This window comes from Pectinophora gossypiella, chromosome 21, assembly GCF_024362695.1.
Source record: "Pectinophora gossypiella chromosome 21, ilPecGoss1.1, whole genome shotgun sequence".
Taxonomy (NCBI): Eukaryota; Metazoa; Arthropoda; class Insecta; order Lepidoptera; family Gelechiidae; genus Pectinophora; species Pectinophora gossypiella.
Genome location: NC_065424.1, coordinates 9,412,839 through 9,431,479, shown reverse-complemented (window position 1 = coordinate 9,431,479; position 18,641 = coordinate 9,412,839). Strand labels below are relative to the sequence as shown.

The following is an 18,641-nucleotide window of genomic DNA, read 5'->3' as shown; positions in this document are numbered from 1 at the left end:
ATAGTTTTTCGGAAAAAAAATTTTGAAAAAACTCGGCGCGCGTACGAACTTTCTCGAATATCTCAAAGACAGGTCAAGGTCAGGGGTCAACGACCTTACATTTCGTATTCTTTTAGAGTGCCAATACCAATACAAATGATAATTCCGTCATGGGCCATGGGGGCCATTTCGTCTTCCTTACCTCGCTATACCCTTTATTGAATCGATCGATAATTTTATCACGTTGTGCACGTTAGCACTGCAAGGGCTGCAAGTCAACCAAAGATATGTATACTGTATGGGTGTTAGTGACATCGTAACGGATATCAAGTAGAATTTTCCGTCATGAAAATGTTGATGTTTTTTTTGAATTATTTTCAATTCCATACTTTTGCGAAGGAAAATTCCACTTGATATCAACCCAAAATCATGGTCTGAATCATCTCTCAAAGTTTTCGTTACGATGTCACTAACACCCTGTATTATATTTTACATGGCAATACTAGATTTTGCAGTCTCATCATCCTCCTGTCCTTTTCCCACTCTACGTGTGGCCGGCCTCCTGTCCTTTTCCCACTCAACATGTACTCCTCTTCCATTCATTTCTGTCAGTCGTCATCTCACTCACACTTTTCACTCGCATATCATTCTTCACACAATCCATCCACACTTTATTGGATCGTCCCCTACCCTTATATTTTATCCACATTCATACTTATATGCCTTTCATCCGTCCTCATTACATGCCAATACCACGATAACTACATTTTGTAGTCTATAACTAGTTAATATTTAAAAATCACATTCGGAAGTAATTTTTGCTAATAAAACCTCTCAATAGACACGCTAGTTTCAATCCAGGTACAATTCATGGTCTAATTTACCGGGATTGTCCTTACCAAAGGACGGTCTCACTAAGTGATTTCGGTAATGTCCCCATCGGGAATCGAACTTGAACCTTCAGATCGTGAGGCTAACGCAATCACTAGACTACAGAGGCTGTTCTTTTGGATTTGTTTTATTATACCATGCAATAGGCAACGACCGCAACTGGCAGCCCGTTCCGGACCATGCGTGCAATCCGTCAGTGTCAACGTGTGACGAATCGCCACGTTTTCGCTTTACTGACCAGTCATCCAGCAGGACCGCATCCTACCTTATTGATCAAATTCAAAAATATCCATTTCGCTGGCAATCCAGCGCGGAATCGCCCCCAGCGTAATGAGCGTTTTCCCACCGAGTGCGATTCGGAGCGGCCTTTTGGACTATTCATAAATTAAAAAATATTTGTTCACATAACGAACGTGTCATCCGCCTAAAACAACTGAAGCTCTTCACAACCTGTATAGCCGGGGAAAAGAAGCTGCAAGAAAAACCTCGGCCCAGGGTCCTAGACGTTCATTAAAAAAATAAACATAAAATATTGTTATACAATTGAGTAATTGAGATCATTGGTGTATGTGGAATATCATATACTGGAAGCTACTGGAATTCCAATTATAAATATACAGGAGCTCACAACACGGTAGAAAGTAACTTCTTCTTATCGTGTGGATTGCGAGGTGGAATACCAATCTCATCAACCCAGGTGTCAGGGTTATTATTGAGCCGCCAAAGGCCCCTGACATGGCTCATGTAACGACTACGTACTTACATCAGTAAGTAATAACCGGGACCAATGACCTAATCAGGTGATCAGCCTGTAATGTCCTAACCAAACTAGGGATCATAAAGAGATTTTTGTGATTTGTCGCCACCGGGATTCGAACCCGGGACCTCCGGATCGTGAGCACAACGCTCAACCACTGGATCACGAAGGCCGTTAAGATCCAACGGCATAACGTGCTTGGTAACCACTATAGGCATAGTCATGTTCAGATCATAGATAATTTCTATCACGTAGTTCACAAAAAAATGTGCCGTTACAATAGGTTCGCCCCTTATTTGGGACTTAAACATAGCTGACGAGGAGTAGGTGTACGGTCACGAGCATCAATATGTATACACTTTGGTACCATGTCACATTAACTTTTTTGACAAATTAAACCGTAAGTCTCACTAAATGTTAAATATGTTAGTGCGACAGAGTCCTAAAGTGGGTACATTATATTGCTCATGACTGTACTATTAATTTATTTATCACTGCATAGTATAAAACAAACTCGCTTTTTCTGTCCCTATATCCCTATGTACGCTTAAATCTTTAAAACTACGCAACGGATTTTGATGCGGTTTTTTTAATAGATAAATAGTGTATATGTATATAACAACATCCATTAAATAGTGGAGAAATACTGTTATCTTTGAGGTTTTTAATGTGATGTCGTAAATAATTTCATTTTTTCCTCAGCATTGCACCCGAGCGAAGCCGGGGCGGGTCGTTAGTTTATTTATAAAGTACAGCCACATCACATACATAAAACATTTTTACATTTAGAAGGTAACGGTATTGTGACTCATATGTATGACAATTACGGCGTACATAACTAATACAATTAAGGATAAATATTTAAAAATAAAGAAAAATAAAAATTACCAGCAAACTCAAAATTTTGAAAAATAATAGGTAGATATAAGTATAAGCAAATATAAATAATTAACATTTGTTGAGCTTTATATAATCTAGCAAGTGGAGATGGGCGGGACACATTGCTCGAATGAGCAAGGAAAGATGGACCCGGAGATTGTTAGAGTGGCGCCCACGAGCATTCACAAGACCGAGAGGAAGACCACCAATGAGATGGAAGGACGACATTGTGCGGCACGCAGAATATGGCTGGATGTCGATAGCCCAGGATCGTCGGAAATGGAAAAACATGGAAGAGGCCTACGTCTAAAATAGATATTAAATTCTTTATTAAAATTCATAAATAACTATAAAAACTTAGTCTAATTACACATAGATAAAAAATGATAATACCGTCTAAAATTGGATATAAATTTAGGCTGATATAGATAGATAGATAGATATAATCTAGATTTTTTCTCATATATAAATATGTATTCAGCGGATCATGGAACACATCAAGGTCTAAGATTTTGTAACAAAAATAATTATATTCTTTAAAAGTTCTGGCTAGCGGGGCTCGAAGACCAAGATTCGTTTTACAGCGGGGATAAATATATTTGTTATATTATATCTGGAACACTTATATGGCATGATACGTCTGATAGAGCGAAGTGGAAAAGAAGTACGAAGAAGGCAGACCCCAGCATCAGATGGGAATAATAAATGCCAAGGAGAGAGAGAGATACTTATATGGCACGCTGAGTGAGACGCTCTCGTGAAGGTGATAGCATTGCATAACTCCATTCACAAGTTTTTGCAAGTTTGTACTATACATATCTGTCGATCTTTTCTTTATGTAAGTATTTATATGTATTATATTCTATAGGAAACACAGAGTTATTTATGCAAATACCCGAGTCGAAACGGCAGTACAATCCTATCAGTTGTCCCGTCACAATCCTTCAATGTCGGAGTTTGATAAATCGGTACATCCACGCGTAACATGTACACCCGCAGATGTAGTAGGTATTTATACCACAGGATCGGATCCTAACGGCCTCCGTGAACCAGTGGTTGAGCGTTGGGCTCACGATCCGGAGGCCCCAGGTACGAATCCCGGTGGGGACATATCACAATAAATCACCTTGTGATCATTAGTTTGGTTAGGACATTACAGGCTGATCACCTGATTGTCCGAAAGTAAGATGATCTGTGATTCGAAAGGCACGTTAAGCCGTTGGTCCCGGTTATTAGAATCAGATTCATTTATTCAACGTAATTATCAAGGATAAACTTGTTGAACGTCAATGTAACATTTTTGAATTTACGTCATTTCGCAAGGTGTTATGGCTGAGGAGAAGAAATGACAAGAAACTGCAACAGCAACACATCTTTTAAATCAATGAGGGTACATTACAAGTTATTTAATAACTAGAGGAACACATTCAATGTCATTCAATTACTTACTGATGTAAGTACGTAGTCGTTACATGAGCTATATATCAGGGGCCTTTGGCGGCTCAGTAATAACCCTGTCACCAGAATTGATGAGGTTGGTTTTCCATCTCCTGTCCTGGAAACCAACTGATATTAATTACCTATGATCCAAACATGAATTCAAACTCATAAGGTTGAATTCAGTGGTTTAGAGCCTGAGCCACGATTCGAACCACGTACATTACGATGTAAGTCTCCGAGACAAGGCTATCGCGAATTAACGAAATGATTTAGTTCTAGTTAAGTAATATTTAGTACTGCTGTTTTGCTCGCAACTCCGACCTCGTGTGCTGCATATTAAAGTCCTTTTTCATCTCTTTAATAATCTTCTCTTGAATAAAAAATATTCTACATTCATCGTAACTACAACACATAGTACCGGGTTCTTACCGCGTCTCATATCCAAGATTAACGCGCTAAGAACCCGGTATTATGAGTTTGAAAAAAAATATATTCTGTCTTTTAGGTTATGTGTTTAAAAAAGAAATCTGTCCTTTTGGGTCTCAAACTATCTCCATAGCGTCGTTTTATAGTGAAAACCATATAAGCGCCTTTTTCTTTGGACTTCGTATCAACAGTGGCTGCAAGTTGTCTTTGATTACTTGTGGCTCTGCCCACCCCATTAGGGATTACGGGCGTGAGTTTATGTATGTATGTATGTATATAAGCGCCTTTTTGAAAAATCACATTCTGACGTGTGTTTCTTTTCGTTTCTGAATCCGTCTCTGCAGCCTACACTCATATAGCAGAATTCGCATAGCCTGTTAATAACACCATAACTTATGTCGACTCATTCACTATAGAACAATGACAACCCGTTTTTTGGTATTGTATATAATCTACCTATCTATCTGTCTGTCTGTTTAGCCTACATAACCTACATTGTGGCGTAAAATCGTGATATTTAAACCCATATTTTTTCCAACAACAAAAGTTTTTGATCGCCAATCTTTTTAAACGGTCGCCAAACTTTATATTGTTAATAGATATATTATATAAGAGCGCGGCCACCTGACACAGGTATCTTACATACCTACTAGGTAGATCTTAGCCCTTGTCTATAGATTACTTTGTAAGTAACTGAAATAAACATTTTGAATTTTATATTTTTTATGTATATGTTTTTTAATCTTTTCTTCTACAAGGATATTTCGAAAATATTATTTCTTTAACCTCTTGCGGCGAGATTGCCAGACACAATAGTTAAACAATAGGGTTTGTAATCCCTCCTCTATCGTGTGGATTGTGAGGTGAATTACCAACCCCATCAACCCTGGTGTCAGGGTTATTGCTGAGCCGCCCTAGGCCCCTGACAAGACTCATGTAACGACTACGTACTTACATCATTAAGTAATAACCGGGACCAACGGCTTAACGTGCCTTCCGAAGCGCGGATCTTTTTACTTTTTGGACAATCAGGTGATCAGCCTGTAATGTCCTAACCAAACTGGGGATCACAAAGTGATGTGATTTGTCCCCACCGGGATTCGAACCCGGGACCTCCAGATCGTGAGCACAACGCTCAACCACTGGACCACGGAGGCCGTTAATAATTTAAAATAATAATTGTAATTTAAAAGGACATTCGATCTTACGACTTTAAGACATTTTATTAAAGTAATTCCCAATTATTTATAGAAAAAAATGTATATAATAAACTCACGACCACATCCGCCGAGGTACGGTCACGAATACTAATGTATACACTTTGAAACCATATCACATTAACTTTTTAGACAAATTAAACCGTAAGTCTCATTAAATGTCAAATGCGATAGTGCGACAGGGTTCTAAAGTGGGTACATGATATTGATCATGACTGTATGTTACAGCATCGCGAGATGAACTTATCACCAAAACGAGTGAATCCGGTTATTTGTAGAGTTATTTCAATATTCGTTTAAAATGAAGTACACCTTCATAATTTTGCATAAATGTTTGGTACGCGTCATATCGTGCTTATTCAATTCAGCTGTTAAAATAGGCAATCAAAACTTTACAACTTAACGCAAATATCAATTTCGGGCATTAACTCTTTACACATAAGAATTATAATACATTTTTTAACACTAACCCTAAGCCCACTAGCCCTTAGTAGGAATCAATAAATAATTTGGACAAAAAACCTAACCACAAATTGGTTGTCGACCCTTCCCCTAGCTTCTAACCATACGGCGTACATTATATACAAAACGTAGCGCAACTAAATTAGGATAAGGGGGGTTAAAATGGCCACATCGAAGCAATTCATCTAAGAAAACAATATTGCAATTTGACATTTGCGCATATAAAAGTAAGTGCGCAATGTAAACAAATGTCAAATAGCAATATTGCTTTCTTAGATGAATTGCTTCGATGTGGCCATTTTAACCCCCAAGATCGCCGAAGGGGAAAATACACATTAAAAAATATATTTGTAATTGTGTACGGCGATTCATTCCAATAGGTTAGTAAATATGAACACATACATACATAAACTCACGCCTAAGAGAAAAGAAAAAAAAAGAAAAAGAAAGTGTGTCAGGATCGAAGCAAATGGAATTCTATAGTTTCTGCTTACCCCGGTGGTAAATATGAAAAACTTTACATTTTGCAATTATAACATAAAAGGGTTCCAATATAATTTATAACGTCATTATGGGCTACGAAACTGAGTAAAAGACACCACAATAAAATAATTAAATTACATCGTGCCTTGACCGACTTATAAAGCAATCAATTTTAAAAAGAAAGCACTTCTCTTTTCGTAATTTTTGTCGTTCGTAATTCAAACCGGTTCTGAACACAGCACCCTTATAAACATACTTCTGTGTTCGTGTATCGAAACAAACATTTCAAACGAAGCTACCTTACTGCTTGTCATCGCACTATGCGTGCATAGGGTCGTCACAATAGTGACCAATAAAGGGCGTCATAAAAGGGTATTAAGAGCCAGGTGTAAGCCGCAGGTGTAACATGAACCCTACATTATGTAGCCATGTCACACCACGTGGCGGGGTATATAGTCTTTTGTTTTTTTACCCGGCTGTCTCAAAAGGGAGGTTAGTGTTTTTGTTATGGGTTTTCTACACTACTAAGCGGCAAGTCACGGGGACTGTAACCTGGAACCTGACAGAGGGCAGCAGTAACTGTCAGTACTATTCAGAGGCGGAGGACAGGAGTCCTAGTATGGCTTTGTAATAGACTACTCTGGGCGCCATCCCACTTGCGTCAGACAGAGTACTGTGGGGCGGAAGGCAAGAGGGAAACCACTGCCCTATTTTTCCCCAAAAAAGTAGCATGGAAAATGCTGCACTGACAAGAGCGTGGCTCTTAAATTGATGATGATGATGATGACACTACTAATAAATAATCTATAAAAATACTTGCAAGCTTCAAATAATTTGGAATGTAATAAAAACTAAATGATTATTCCTGCCCAGTGACTTTTTTTAGCGTATAGTAAGCGATATTTTTAACTCTTTACTAAATTTAAATTCTTGTTTACGCACTCAATATAAAAGTAATACATTTTGACTTTGAAATGTCACTTACGGTTTATAAAACATTGCGCAATGTTTGCGTGCCATAAAACACATTATATTGCAGTTTCATTAAAAATAAATTTATCTTAATCTTAAAGCTCGTCATTTTATAGTCGAGTTCTGAACCGAGAACCTTGTTTTCGTTTTTTGGCATGATTTAGCAAGATTTTTTAAATATTTTACTAACGAACGTACTGTCTGCACTTGGGACCGACACACACAACAGCAGTTTATATGTGACTTGATTAATAAAATTGTTGCTCCTTACTTCAGAAGACATATAAAATCTTATCATTTCTTCTCCTCAAAACCAAACCAAAACCAAATTGGAGATGAACTTTAGAAAAGATTCAGTACGATCTACTCTGAACCGGCGTGCGTGTATGAAACGATTGATGGATGAGGAGGAAGCAAGAGACGTAGATATATCACGTTCGAAGCAAATGGAATTCCATAGTCTCTGCTAACCCCGGTGGGAAATAGGCGTGAGTTTATGTATGTATCTACTTAGTTAGATAATGGCCCCGATTCCTGCACACACATCCTAATTTTATTTTGAATTATACCTGTAATTTTCTTATCCGCCGCAAAGGAAAGGATTAAGGATAATTAAGAACTGTTAATTTAAATAGGCATCTCGCTCACATGCAACCCGTATGACGTGCGCTGTCAACTCAATTTTGTCGGGTTATTGGCCAATATAAAATTTTGGAAGGGTTTTTAAATTTCTGCGTAAAATTGACGTGTGGTCCGTAAATTTTATGCCTGTCGATTATCTGTCCCTTTCTTTTTCAGCAAAATTAGATGTTGTGTAAAGAATCGGCAACATTATGATATAATATTATTATGATAAGGTTTCTATGTTTTTCTCCTCAGCCATAACACCATGCGAAATGATATAACATAACATAAGCTTACGTTATAGTCGCACAAACCACTTCATCGACTATATTATGCGAATCGACGTAGATTCAAAAATGTTAAATTAGCCTTCAAGATTATTCGCGTTCAATAACATACACTCATGCCTATTTCCCACCGGGGTAAGCAGAGACTGGTATAAATACGGTGAACAAATGATTTTGATTCTGGAGATCGACGGTCACGGTTTTATTGATGCTGTCCATAAGCTATATCGAAGTCCAAGGTCTGTAAACCGCATGGAAAACTCTGGAAAATGGGTTGGCGTGGTTGGCTACTAGCACAAACATATCCACCAGTCATAGAACAGCGTGATTGAGTATGCTTCATACCCCCACCCATTCGATTCAGAATCAGAATCATTTTATTCAACGTAATTATCAATCAATCAATCAAACATCATAGATAACTTGTTGAAAGTGAATTTAACATTTTTGAATCTACGTCATTTCGCAAGGTGTTATGGCCGAGGAGAAGAAATGACAAGAAACTGCAACAGCAACACGCATTTTAAATCAATGTAGGTATACATTATAAGTTATTTAATAACTAGAAAAACACATTTCATACCAGGCATTTTTATCATTTAAGCATGTACCCATCACTATACAGTATAAAACAAAGCCGCTTTTTCTGTCCCTATATCCCTATGTACGCTTAAATCTTTAAAACTGCGCAACGGATTTTGATGCGGTTTTTTAAATAGATAGAGTGATTCAAGAGGAAGGTTTATACTGTTATTTTTGAGGATTTAACGTGATGTCGTAAATAATTTCATTTTTTCCTCAGCATTGCACCCGAGCGAAGCCGGAGCGGGTCGCTAGTAATATATAAAACAAAGAGATAAAATTATTTCAGTATTTTTTATTATTTTAGACGTTTGTACTCGGTAACTTAAACTGTGGATGTAGTATGTAGGTAAACATTGAACATGACTTGACATAAAGTAATAGCATTTTGAACAGACAATAAAAAAAACTAATGTCCCAGACATGTTCAAATCAAATGTACATTAGGGACCGTTTTTGCTTTGCTTAAGCCCGTCTTTGCACGATTTTATTCGGTAGCTAGGAGATAGATCATATTTTTCGTATTTTTTGGCCATGCATTCGTTATTTTATAGAATACAGACAACATAACAAGACGCTGAAGGGTGTCATGGGTGTCACGATGAAAAGGGATTGTGCGAGCAAAATATGAAGAATATTTCAGATTTGATTCCTTCCCCTAAGTAACTAAAGAATGAAAAGATCGCAAAAACATGGTATTTTTTGGGATGGAATAACAAATTAACGTTTCTAGTGTTGTAAGAGGTTATTTATTGCCAAATTTCATAATTCTAGGTCTATGGGAAGTACCTGAGAAATGTTAGAATAGAAGTTAGAGTTTTTTTTTAAAACTTCAAGGGACAGTATTAGATGTCAATTTCAACTTGATGTCTTGACGCGTTCCCGAGAAATTAAGTGTTTTTGTACAGTGTTTGTTATGTCTTTACAGACATAGGGACAGACAACAAAGTGGTCCTATAAGGGTTTTAACGGCCTCCGTGATCCAGTGGTTGAGCGTTGGGCTCACGATCCAGAGGCCCCTGTTCGAGTCACGGTGGGGGCATGTCACAAAAATCACTTTGTGATCCCTAGTTTGGTTAGGACATTACAGGCTAATCACCTGATTGTCCGAAAGTAAGATGATCCGTGCTTCGGAAGGCACGTTAAGCCGATGGTCCCGGTTACTACTTACTGGTGTAAATATGTAGTCGTTACACGAGTCATGTCAGGGGCCTTTGGCGGCTCAATAATAACCCTTACACCAGGGTTGATGAAGTTGGTATTCCACCTCACAACTCACAGGACAAGAAGAGGGTTTGCTTTTTCCTTTTGAGGTCGGGAACCCTAAAAAGGGTACATATTATATTTACAAAAAAAAATCTGATTTCCTTCAACCTTGAAGAGGCCCAGATTGAGATTCTCGAGGACACTACAACAGGGAAATCTATACCTTAGCAGTCCGAATAATGTATGAATAAGCGAGTCGCTTCGCGAGAGTGATGGAATATTGACAACACAGGAGCATAAAATATGAAATGCCACAGTGCAGTTACGAATGTTTTGTTCACGACAGCAATATTATTATTTTTAAGTTATATAATAATTTTTATACGATCCCGAAAGCCTTACAAAACATCACCAATTTACAAAACTGTACATAATTGACAAAACTGTTTAATACTCTGCTGCGGGAGTTTTTAGTGACAAGTACCTAGTGTTTAATTTTTTTTCTTAATTGTATGGATTACCTACTTATGTATTATATTCAAGGCTAATAATATACGAAACGGTAACTCTCTTCAGAAATAGTTGTGTCCAATCCGGGTCCATATATGTGTCATCATCATCATCATCAGCCCATTAACGTCCCTACTGCTGGGGCACGGGCCTTCCCTATGGATGGATAGTGAGATCGGGCCTTAAACCATCACGCGGGCCCAGTGCGGATTGATGGTTATTAACGACTGCTAATGCAGCCGGCACCAACGGCTTAACGTGCCTTCCGAAGCACGGAGTAGCTCGAGATGAAAACTTTTTTTTGTGGTCACCCATCCTATGACCGGCCTTTTGCGAAAGTTGCTTTACTTCAACAATCGCAGACCGAGCGCGTTAACCGCTGCGCCACCGAGCTCCTCATCCATATATGTGTAATACTAATCTAAAGTGCAGTTTTCACTAGACGGGGATACGGCTCACCACCTATCACGTTGGTCTAACAGAAAGTTCGGCGAGGCGTGGGTACTTAGTTTATCTTACGATGGATGTACCTCTGACTATCCCAATTAGGATATAGTCTTGACCTTATTTTATGTTACCAACATGCATCAAATGTACCATATCCTTTGCCGAAGGTTGGCTGGAAGAGATCGCTCTTAGCGATAAGGCCGCCTTTTCCCACCTTAGAATGAGTTTATCCTGTAATTTTTTTGTGAATTTGTGTGCAATAAAGTGTTTTATTATTATTATTTGTATGTCTTTTTCATATCTCGGGCCTATGGAGGCCCGGACTTTTGGAAGGCGTGGGTAGGGCCGAAGCCAACACTTATTATTATTATGCATCATAATATAAACTCAAGCCTATTTCCCATTGGGGTAAGCAGATACTATGGATTTCTATAACGATACCAACATCTTACCATAATTATGGGACACAATAAATAATGTGATTAAGTCGCGGGTAACGACTAGTCTACAATAAATCACGTCCTAATATAAGTTTAATTCAATCAAGATCGAGATCTCAGAACAAAACTCTAGTTCTCGAACATTCCACCTTATTTGCTCTTCTGTATGAAACAATTTCCTCCAATTCATGCTCCACAATAGGATATTTGTCCATCATCAATTCTAAGCAACGAACAGATCTTTAAACACCCGTACGAGACCTGTTTTACAATCAAACACAGCGTGTTGATGTTAAAAATACCTGCCCAGTGTTATTAGCAAACTTTAGAGGCACCTTAGACAATATTTACCCACTTTTGTAATACTTTTTTAAGTCAAGGTCTATTCTACAAATTAGCAGTGCCATTAATTTTGTCTATTTTAAATATTATAACATAACTTTAGTCAGATGTACATCTATCGCAAGATGAACTAAGTACCCACACAACACCAAACTTTGTGCTAGACCAACGTGATACGTGGTGAGCCGTATCGCCATCTATAATGGTCGAGCCAACTGTGTTAGTAAAAACAATATTTATGCACTAAAGTCAAGACAAGAAAGCAAGATGGAAACAACTGCCCTTTTTTTCCCTAAAAAGTAGCATGAAGAATGCTACACCGACAAGAGCGTGGCTCTTAAATTAGTGATGTGATACCGTAAGTCAATCTCTATTCTGCAAATTAGCAGTGGCATTAATACATTCTGTTGTTTAAATAATATGATTCAAGTATTTCAAAATATTACTACGATCTTCTTCTATCGTGTGGGTTGTAAGGTGGATTACCAACCCCATCAACCCTCAGGGTTATTATTGAGCCGCCATAGGCCCCTGACATGAGTCATGTAACGACTACGTACTTACATCAGTAAGTAATAACCGGGACTAACGGCGTAACATGCCTTTCGAAGCACGGATCATCTTACTTTTGGACAATTAGGTGATCAGCCTGTAATGTCCTAACCAAACTAGGGATCAGAAAGTAGAAGTAGTTACTACGATAGAAGCGTAAGAGTGAATTACATTATAACATTATATTTCATTATAGGTTTCCGTGTTTATCATCCCCGAGAACGAGCTGCAGCCCTGCTCCAACACCGCGCACTTAAACATCATAGTGTCATGGGTTCGGATTCTAAATCACTAACATACATACATAAACAGCCTATATACTCCCACTGCTGGGCCTCCCCTCAATCAACCGGAGGGGTATGGAGCATACTCCACCACGCTGCTCCAATGCGGGTTGGTGGAGGTGTTTTTACGGTTAATAGCCGGGACCAACGGCTTAACGTGCACTCCGAAGCACGGAGTCATCTTACTTTTTCGGAAAATCAGGTGATTCAAGCCTGAAAAGTCCTTACCAAACAAAGGACAGTCTCACAAAGTGATTTCGACAATGTCCCCATCGGAAATCGAACCCGGACCTCCAGATCGTGAGTCTAACGCTCTAACCACTAGACCACGGAGGCTGTCTGAATCACTAAATTCAACTTTATTACTGTGAATTCATGTATGGACTGAAACATAGCTGGCGATGAGTGGGTGTATGTAATATACACTTTTGCCTACCCCTTTGGAGATACAGGCCATCTTTAGCTATAGGCCTACAGTGATTGGGGCTATTATCAAAGATTCCCATTTAGACATAAAGAATCGATCCCCGGACATTTTGAGCGACAGCCAACTACACTACTAACTGAGCTACCAGTTCATGCCAAGTTACTAAGTTGTTTTACAGCTCAGTCCCAACTATGATGGCATAGTATGCATGACTGTTGCCAACTGGTACTGGTAACAAAATAACATTCTCCAACTTGCTACAATGGATCTATGGCTGCGCTTTGTACAAGCCTTAGTCACTTTTAACTGTCTTTTGTTAATGCATACTTGGCTTACCACGCCATATAATTAAGAACAAGTTGCCATGTTATTTAACATGTAAACAGGAGTATACTGTATTATTTTTTCAAAAATCACAACTGAAAAGTACCACCAACATAACATGAAGTCAAGCTTATAGTCTTCTTTATTCATGTAGATTGTGCGATCAATCCTACTTCATCTACCCTGGTGTCAGAGTTAATATTGAACAGCCAAAATCTAACTTAAGTTGTAGCCAGAACAGTCTCATCATATTTCCAATCAGATGATTACAGCCTGCAATGTCCTGACTAAATCAGGGACAGTCTCACAAAGTGTTTTTTCGTTAGACATATACCCACCAAGAAGCAAACCCAGGACCATGAGCCCAACCACTGGACCACAGAGGCCATTGCTGGTCGGAACTAGTATCTTAAAAAGGAAACCACAGATTATCATAACTACCATCTATTGGTTATGATATGAACTATACGGCGATAAGTTATTTATAATGTGTATATGCCTGCAAAGGCAAAATTTAGTGAGACGTAATTTGCAACTATAACTGCAAATATTATCTATAACTGTACCTAAATTTATGCACAATAAAAATCTTTATCTTTTTATCTTTAAGCCTACTGGCATAAAATAAACAAAAATAATACGTATAGAACGGCAACTCTCCGCCCCGCACCAATTCGTACCGGGCGCCGAGCCAGATTTACCTCACCCCCTCTGGGTCTTACTTTAGTCTAAATGGCCGTAAGCCATTAAGGAGTAAAGGAAAGCGCAGGTCACGCGGGCTGTCGGTTTCGCTCGCACTTACGCGGTAAGGCAGCACATGGTATGAATGATAGGTATTTTTATTATTTTCTATATGGTGTCTGGAGTGGCCCGCAGCCAATTTCCCAAATGTAATTTAATAAGTAATAGTAGCATGTAATGTAATTAAGTCACCATATGGTGACAGGTTAAATACCTATTCGCTAAACAGATAATAGGTACATCATTTTTGAAAGGACATTGTTGCCACACTTTAGGACTCCATAGTCCTAACATGATTATTACAATAAATAATACCATCTCCCTAGCATTATCCCATTTTTCACAGGGTCCGCTTATCTAACCTGAAAATTTGACAAGCAACTGCCACTATTTATTACAATAAATAATAATGGCAACAAAATACCAGTTTTACCAACCATGCAGATATTCAATAATTTAATGATTCATAATTTATTAATTTAATAAAGAATTTAATAGTGCTGTAGGTAAGTAGGTATGAATAGATAGCTAACTCATCAAATTAAATAGCAATATGATACTATCTTTGATATAATCTGTGGCAATGTGGCCTGGATTACAACGGCAATTTAGTAATCTAATTACTATGTAATTAAAATCAGCATTTTTTACATTGAGGAATTTTGTACAATCATTTTGTAATTTTATAATTTTAAATAATTAAAGGTTTTCATTGCAAATAATGTGGTAATTTATGAATTAAATAATATAACTGAAGTAGTGTGGTGTGGTTACAGAAAACTCTGTGAGGTGTGGTGTATGTGGTACTGGCAAAATTGTGGTCACACAGAAGTTTGAATTTAGATATTTTAACCGAAACATCAAAACGGTTCATTAAACGGAGTTCCTACGAGAATAGAGTAGCTTCTATTTCTAGTTTTTATTTTTATAATTTGTTGTTACCTCACCACCACACCTACCTTATTTTATTACAGTATACAAGAATTTCTACACCAGAATAAAAATGAAAAATGTTGTGGATTGTACAAGTACCTAACAACAGTAATCTTACACTTTATATCAACAAATGTGAAATAATAAATAATTTTATTTAATTGATGCTTTGTATTAATCTTGTACAAACCACGGTTGACAATCTTCACTTATTGAAACCTATTATTAATTTTATGGTTTCTTAGTACAATCTAGGTATGTCCTTATTACAAACAGTTAGGTAGGTAAGTAGTTAGTTACATAAGTATTGTAATGAGTGTTAGCAGCATTATACTGCATAATAACACTACATAATAGCTATTTCTATATTATGTTTGTTTGCATTAATTTCGTAGCAAAAAAATCTATGTAGGAACCTACCAACGTCATACGAATTTAACACTGACATACCAGAATTGCTTCTGCTAGGTACCATGGTAGAGGAAACTTGAGTAGAATTCTCTCTACAATTCACTTGTGAATGTATTATATTATTTGAATGGCATATTGATAGAGTAGCTAACAAAACAAGGCATTGTATTTATGCTTTATGCTGTCAATCAGGCACAATCTGCCCATATACACACGTCATTTTTCAATGTTCGAAAATAAATCGAATTTTGGAGAATTAATGTCAATCTACAGTCGATTTATGAGCCATAGCGAGTGAATTATGTCGAGCCTCGATAGGAAAATACCAGGGGACGCTCACAAAGACATACGACGCTGCACAAACATCTGTTAGACGAAAACAATACTTAAACCTAAAACTATGTGGTTATATGGTATTTTATGGAAAGAACGAGTTGGTGGGCGCGTGAGAACCGCACAGCTGGTCCAGAGACAGCCCAGTCACCAAGCCGGCGACTTCACACGCCACGCCACGGCAAAAAACCCGATATAGTCAAATAGGTTAACACAACTCTTATGACACCCGAAACGATAAAGCTCACTTCTAAAGTTCAAATGTTATTTCTACTCACCAGAAAACACCAGTATCATCCAATAACAGCCATCATTGCGATCCAAAAACGACTATCACTGCATAAATAATCACTTTTCAACACTGAACATTTTTTTATTCCAACGAAGTATTGCACATAAGACGTTATAACCATGGATAACTCATAACAAATTGCACGAAAACATTTGTAAAGCACATACACGAGCACAGGGTAACATTTATAAAGTTATTATCACAATTATAAACGAAGTATCACTACAAATAACGGATATCACTTTTCAACTTGTCCTTGCGTTCACATAAATTGGCGGCCATCTTGCGTTTGGACCATGGACGATTTCAAAGATGTGTTGCCATATTTTGAATTAAATTACCCCTAAAATAAATTAAGGAATAAAGTGAAACTACATCCGCAAAACATTTTCTTGGTTTCCTATCACAAGCAAAATTACATTTATAGCCTGGCGTCGACTACTATAGACATGCCTCGAACTGATTACAGCCGCATTTATTCCTTGTGCGTCCATCTATGAGATCTAATTGAATTGTTAACTTATTGCAACTCTTCATCAAAGTTGCCTATTTGCGTCATATTTACTTGCGTTGCTAATACAGCTTGGATGAAAAATGATATGATTTTATTTCAAATAATTTACGACGAAGAAGAGGAGACTAATAAGAAAAAAGACAACATAAAGAAATAGGTGGACTCTAATTTTTTTCCGCACCGCATAACCGAGGGAGGCGCGCTGCCCCGGGTCGACCGAATAGCATCGGTGAAGAAATTTGCTTGTCGAGCAAAGCGTGCGGTCAATTCGATGCGACTCGCCTTATCGAGTCTAGTAGAGGCGAGACTTTTATTCGTATTCCAAAATGTTCACTCGAACCCTCCTCGACGCCGTTCTCAGTTGAGGTGACCCCAAGGTTTTCCTCGAACTCAGTTCAAACGGTATTCTTACACGGCGCCTCAACCTTAACTCGAGTTTACTTCAGTAAGACATGACTTCATTAATTTTGTATTATTTTGTTGGCAGCAAGATATGCTCGATTCCAGTAAATAACGTCCTCAAGCAAGTGGAAGAAGAGGCAAGTTAAGATCACGAATACGGATGTTAAAACGATTAAGATAAAGAATATTATTATTTATAAATATTATTAGGTTGAGCGATTGAGCTTAGTTAGGTGTTAAACGATTTAATCGACTCCGAAATATAACACTACGTTCAAGAACTGGAATCGCCGATGTTGGACATAAAGTCACCAGACTTAAATGGAATTGGGCCGGACATGTTTGTCACATGGACCTTGAACAGTGAGCATGGATCGCATTTGGTGCTTCATGACGGGTATAGGCGTCATGTTAGACCTCGAAAGAGATGGTCTGACAACTTGGACGCTTGCCGGACGCTAGGCCGTAGTGCGCACAGAACCGCGAAAAATGGAAAGAGGAAGTTGAAGCCTTTGCCAAGCTGTGGGGACTTTTAGGCTAGATTAGATTAGTTTTTCGCCCACGACTCCTCAAGATCAAATGTAGAACATTAAAAATAAATACATATTCTAAAGTTCTACACGCAATTCTTAAATTATTTTTTTGCACAAAATAAGGTATTTTTTTATTAATGACAATACTGCAAAATGTCATAGACACCAGTTTGTTTTTTGTTTATAGGCATTGGCCATATAATATTCCGCCTCATTTACAAATTCCTATTTCATATTTAAAAATAATAAAGTTAAACGATTTTGTTAATTTTAATATCATTTATTTGTGTAAGTCTCAGTAATAAATACCTTGTCAAGTTTGTTCCATGTCCTAACTTATTAATTGAAATCTTGAAATCGCATTGACAGTGTTACCAACATTATAGTCAACAAGGTGCAACGCCATCTAGTAGTTTTTTTATAATAACCTAATTTAAAAAATAATAGTGCAAAACAAGTGCAAAAAGAAAATGGGAGGCCTTTGTTTGGTTTGGGTCACGAATTGGGCCAAATTTGGGCACAGTGTAACAAATAGTGGACCATGCATGACCCACCAACTTAATTGAAATCATAGATAACGTCAGGAATCTATTGGGAGGCCTGAATTTGGAGATATGTCGTTGACATTATCGCAAACAGCAAGATAATACTATTCATTTCAAATAACATAATTTTACTACAGTTGTTCAGTCCGTATTCTAAAGAGATTATATGTATGTTAAAAAATACTCAAACCCTCAGTCAGTTTTCACGATGTAGAACAAAATGTAGGTTTATTCCATGTTTGTTAGTCGCTCCCAATCCAGGGTTTCTGGAAAGTTATTTTCTTTAATGAAGTTGTATGTAGGTAAGTATGTAAATATAATGTAGTGATAGCGTTTGCCATTTTTATTTTTAATAAAACTAGAAAGGATAATAAAAAAGTCGGTTAATAATAACGAAACAACAAAA

The 18,641-nt window shown here is 37.6% G+C and overlaps 1 protein-coding gene across 1 annotated transcript in view; it reads right to left on the bottom strand.

Moving 5' to 3' along the window:
• Positions 1-16,530, bottom strand: part of LOC126376756 (uncharacterized) — a 248,491-nt gene extending 231,961 nt beyond the window's left edge. Inside the window, exon 1 of the mRNA XM_050024326.1 lies at positions 16,228-16,530. The gene's annotated coding sequence lies outside the window, so the exon portion shown is untranslated. The remainder of the gene's footprint in view (positions 1-16,227) is intronic.
• Between the last annotated feature and the right edge of the window lie 2,111 nt (positions 16,531-18,641).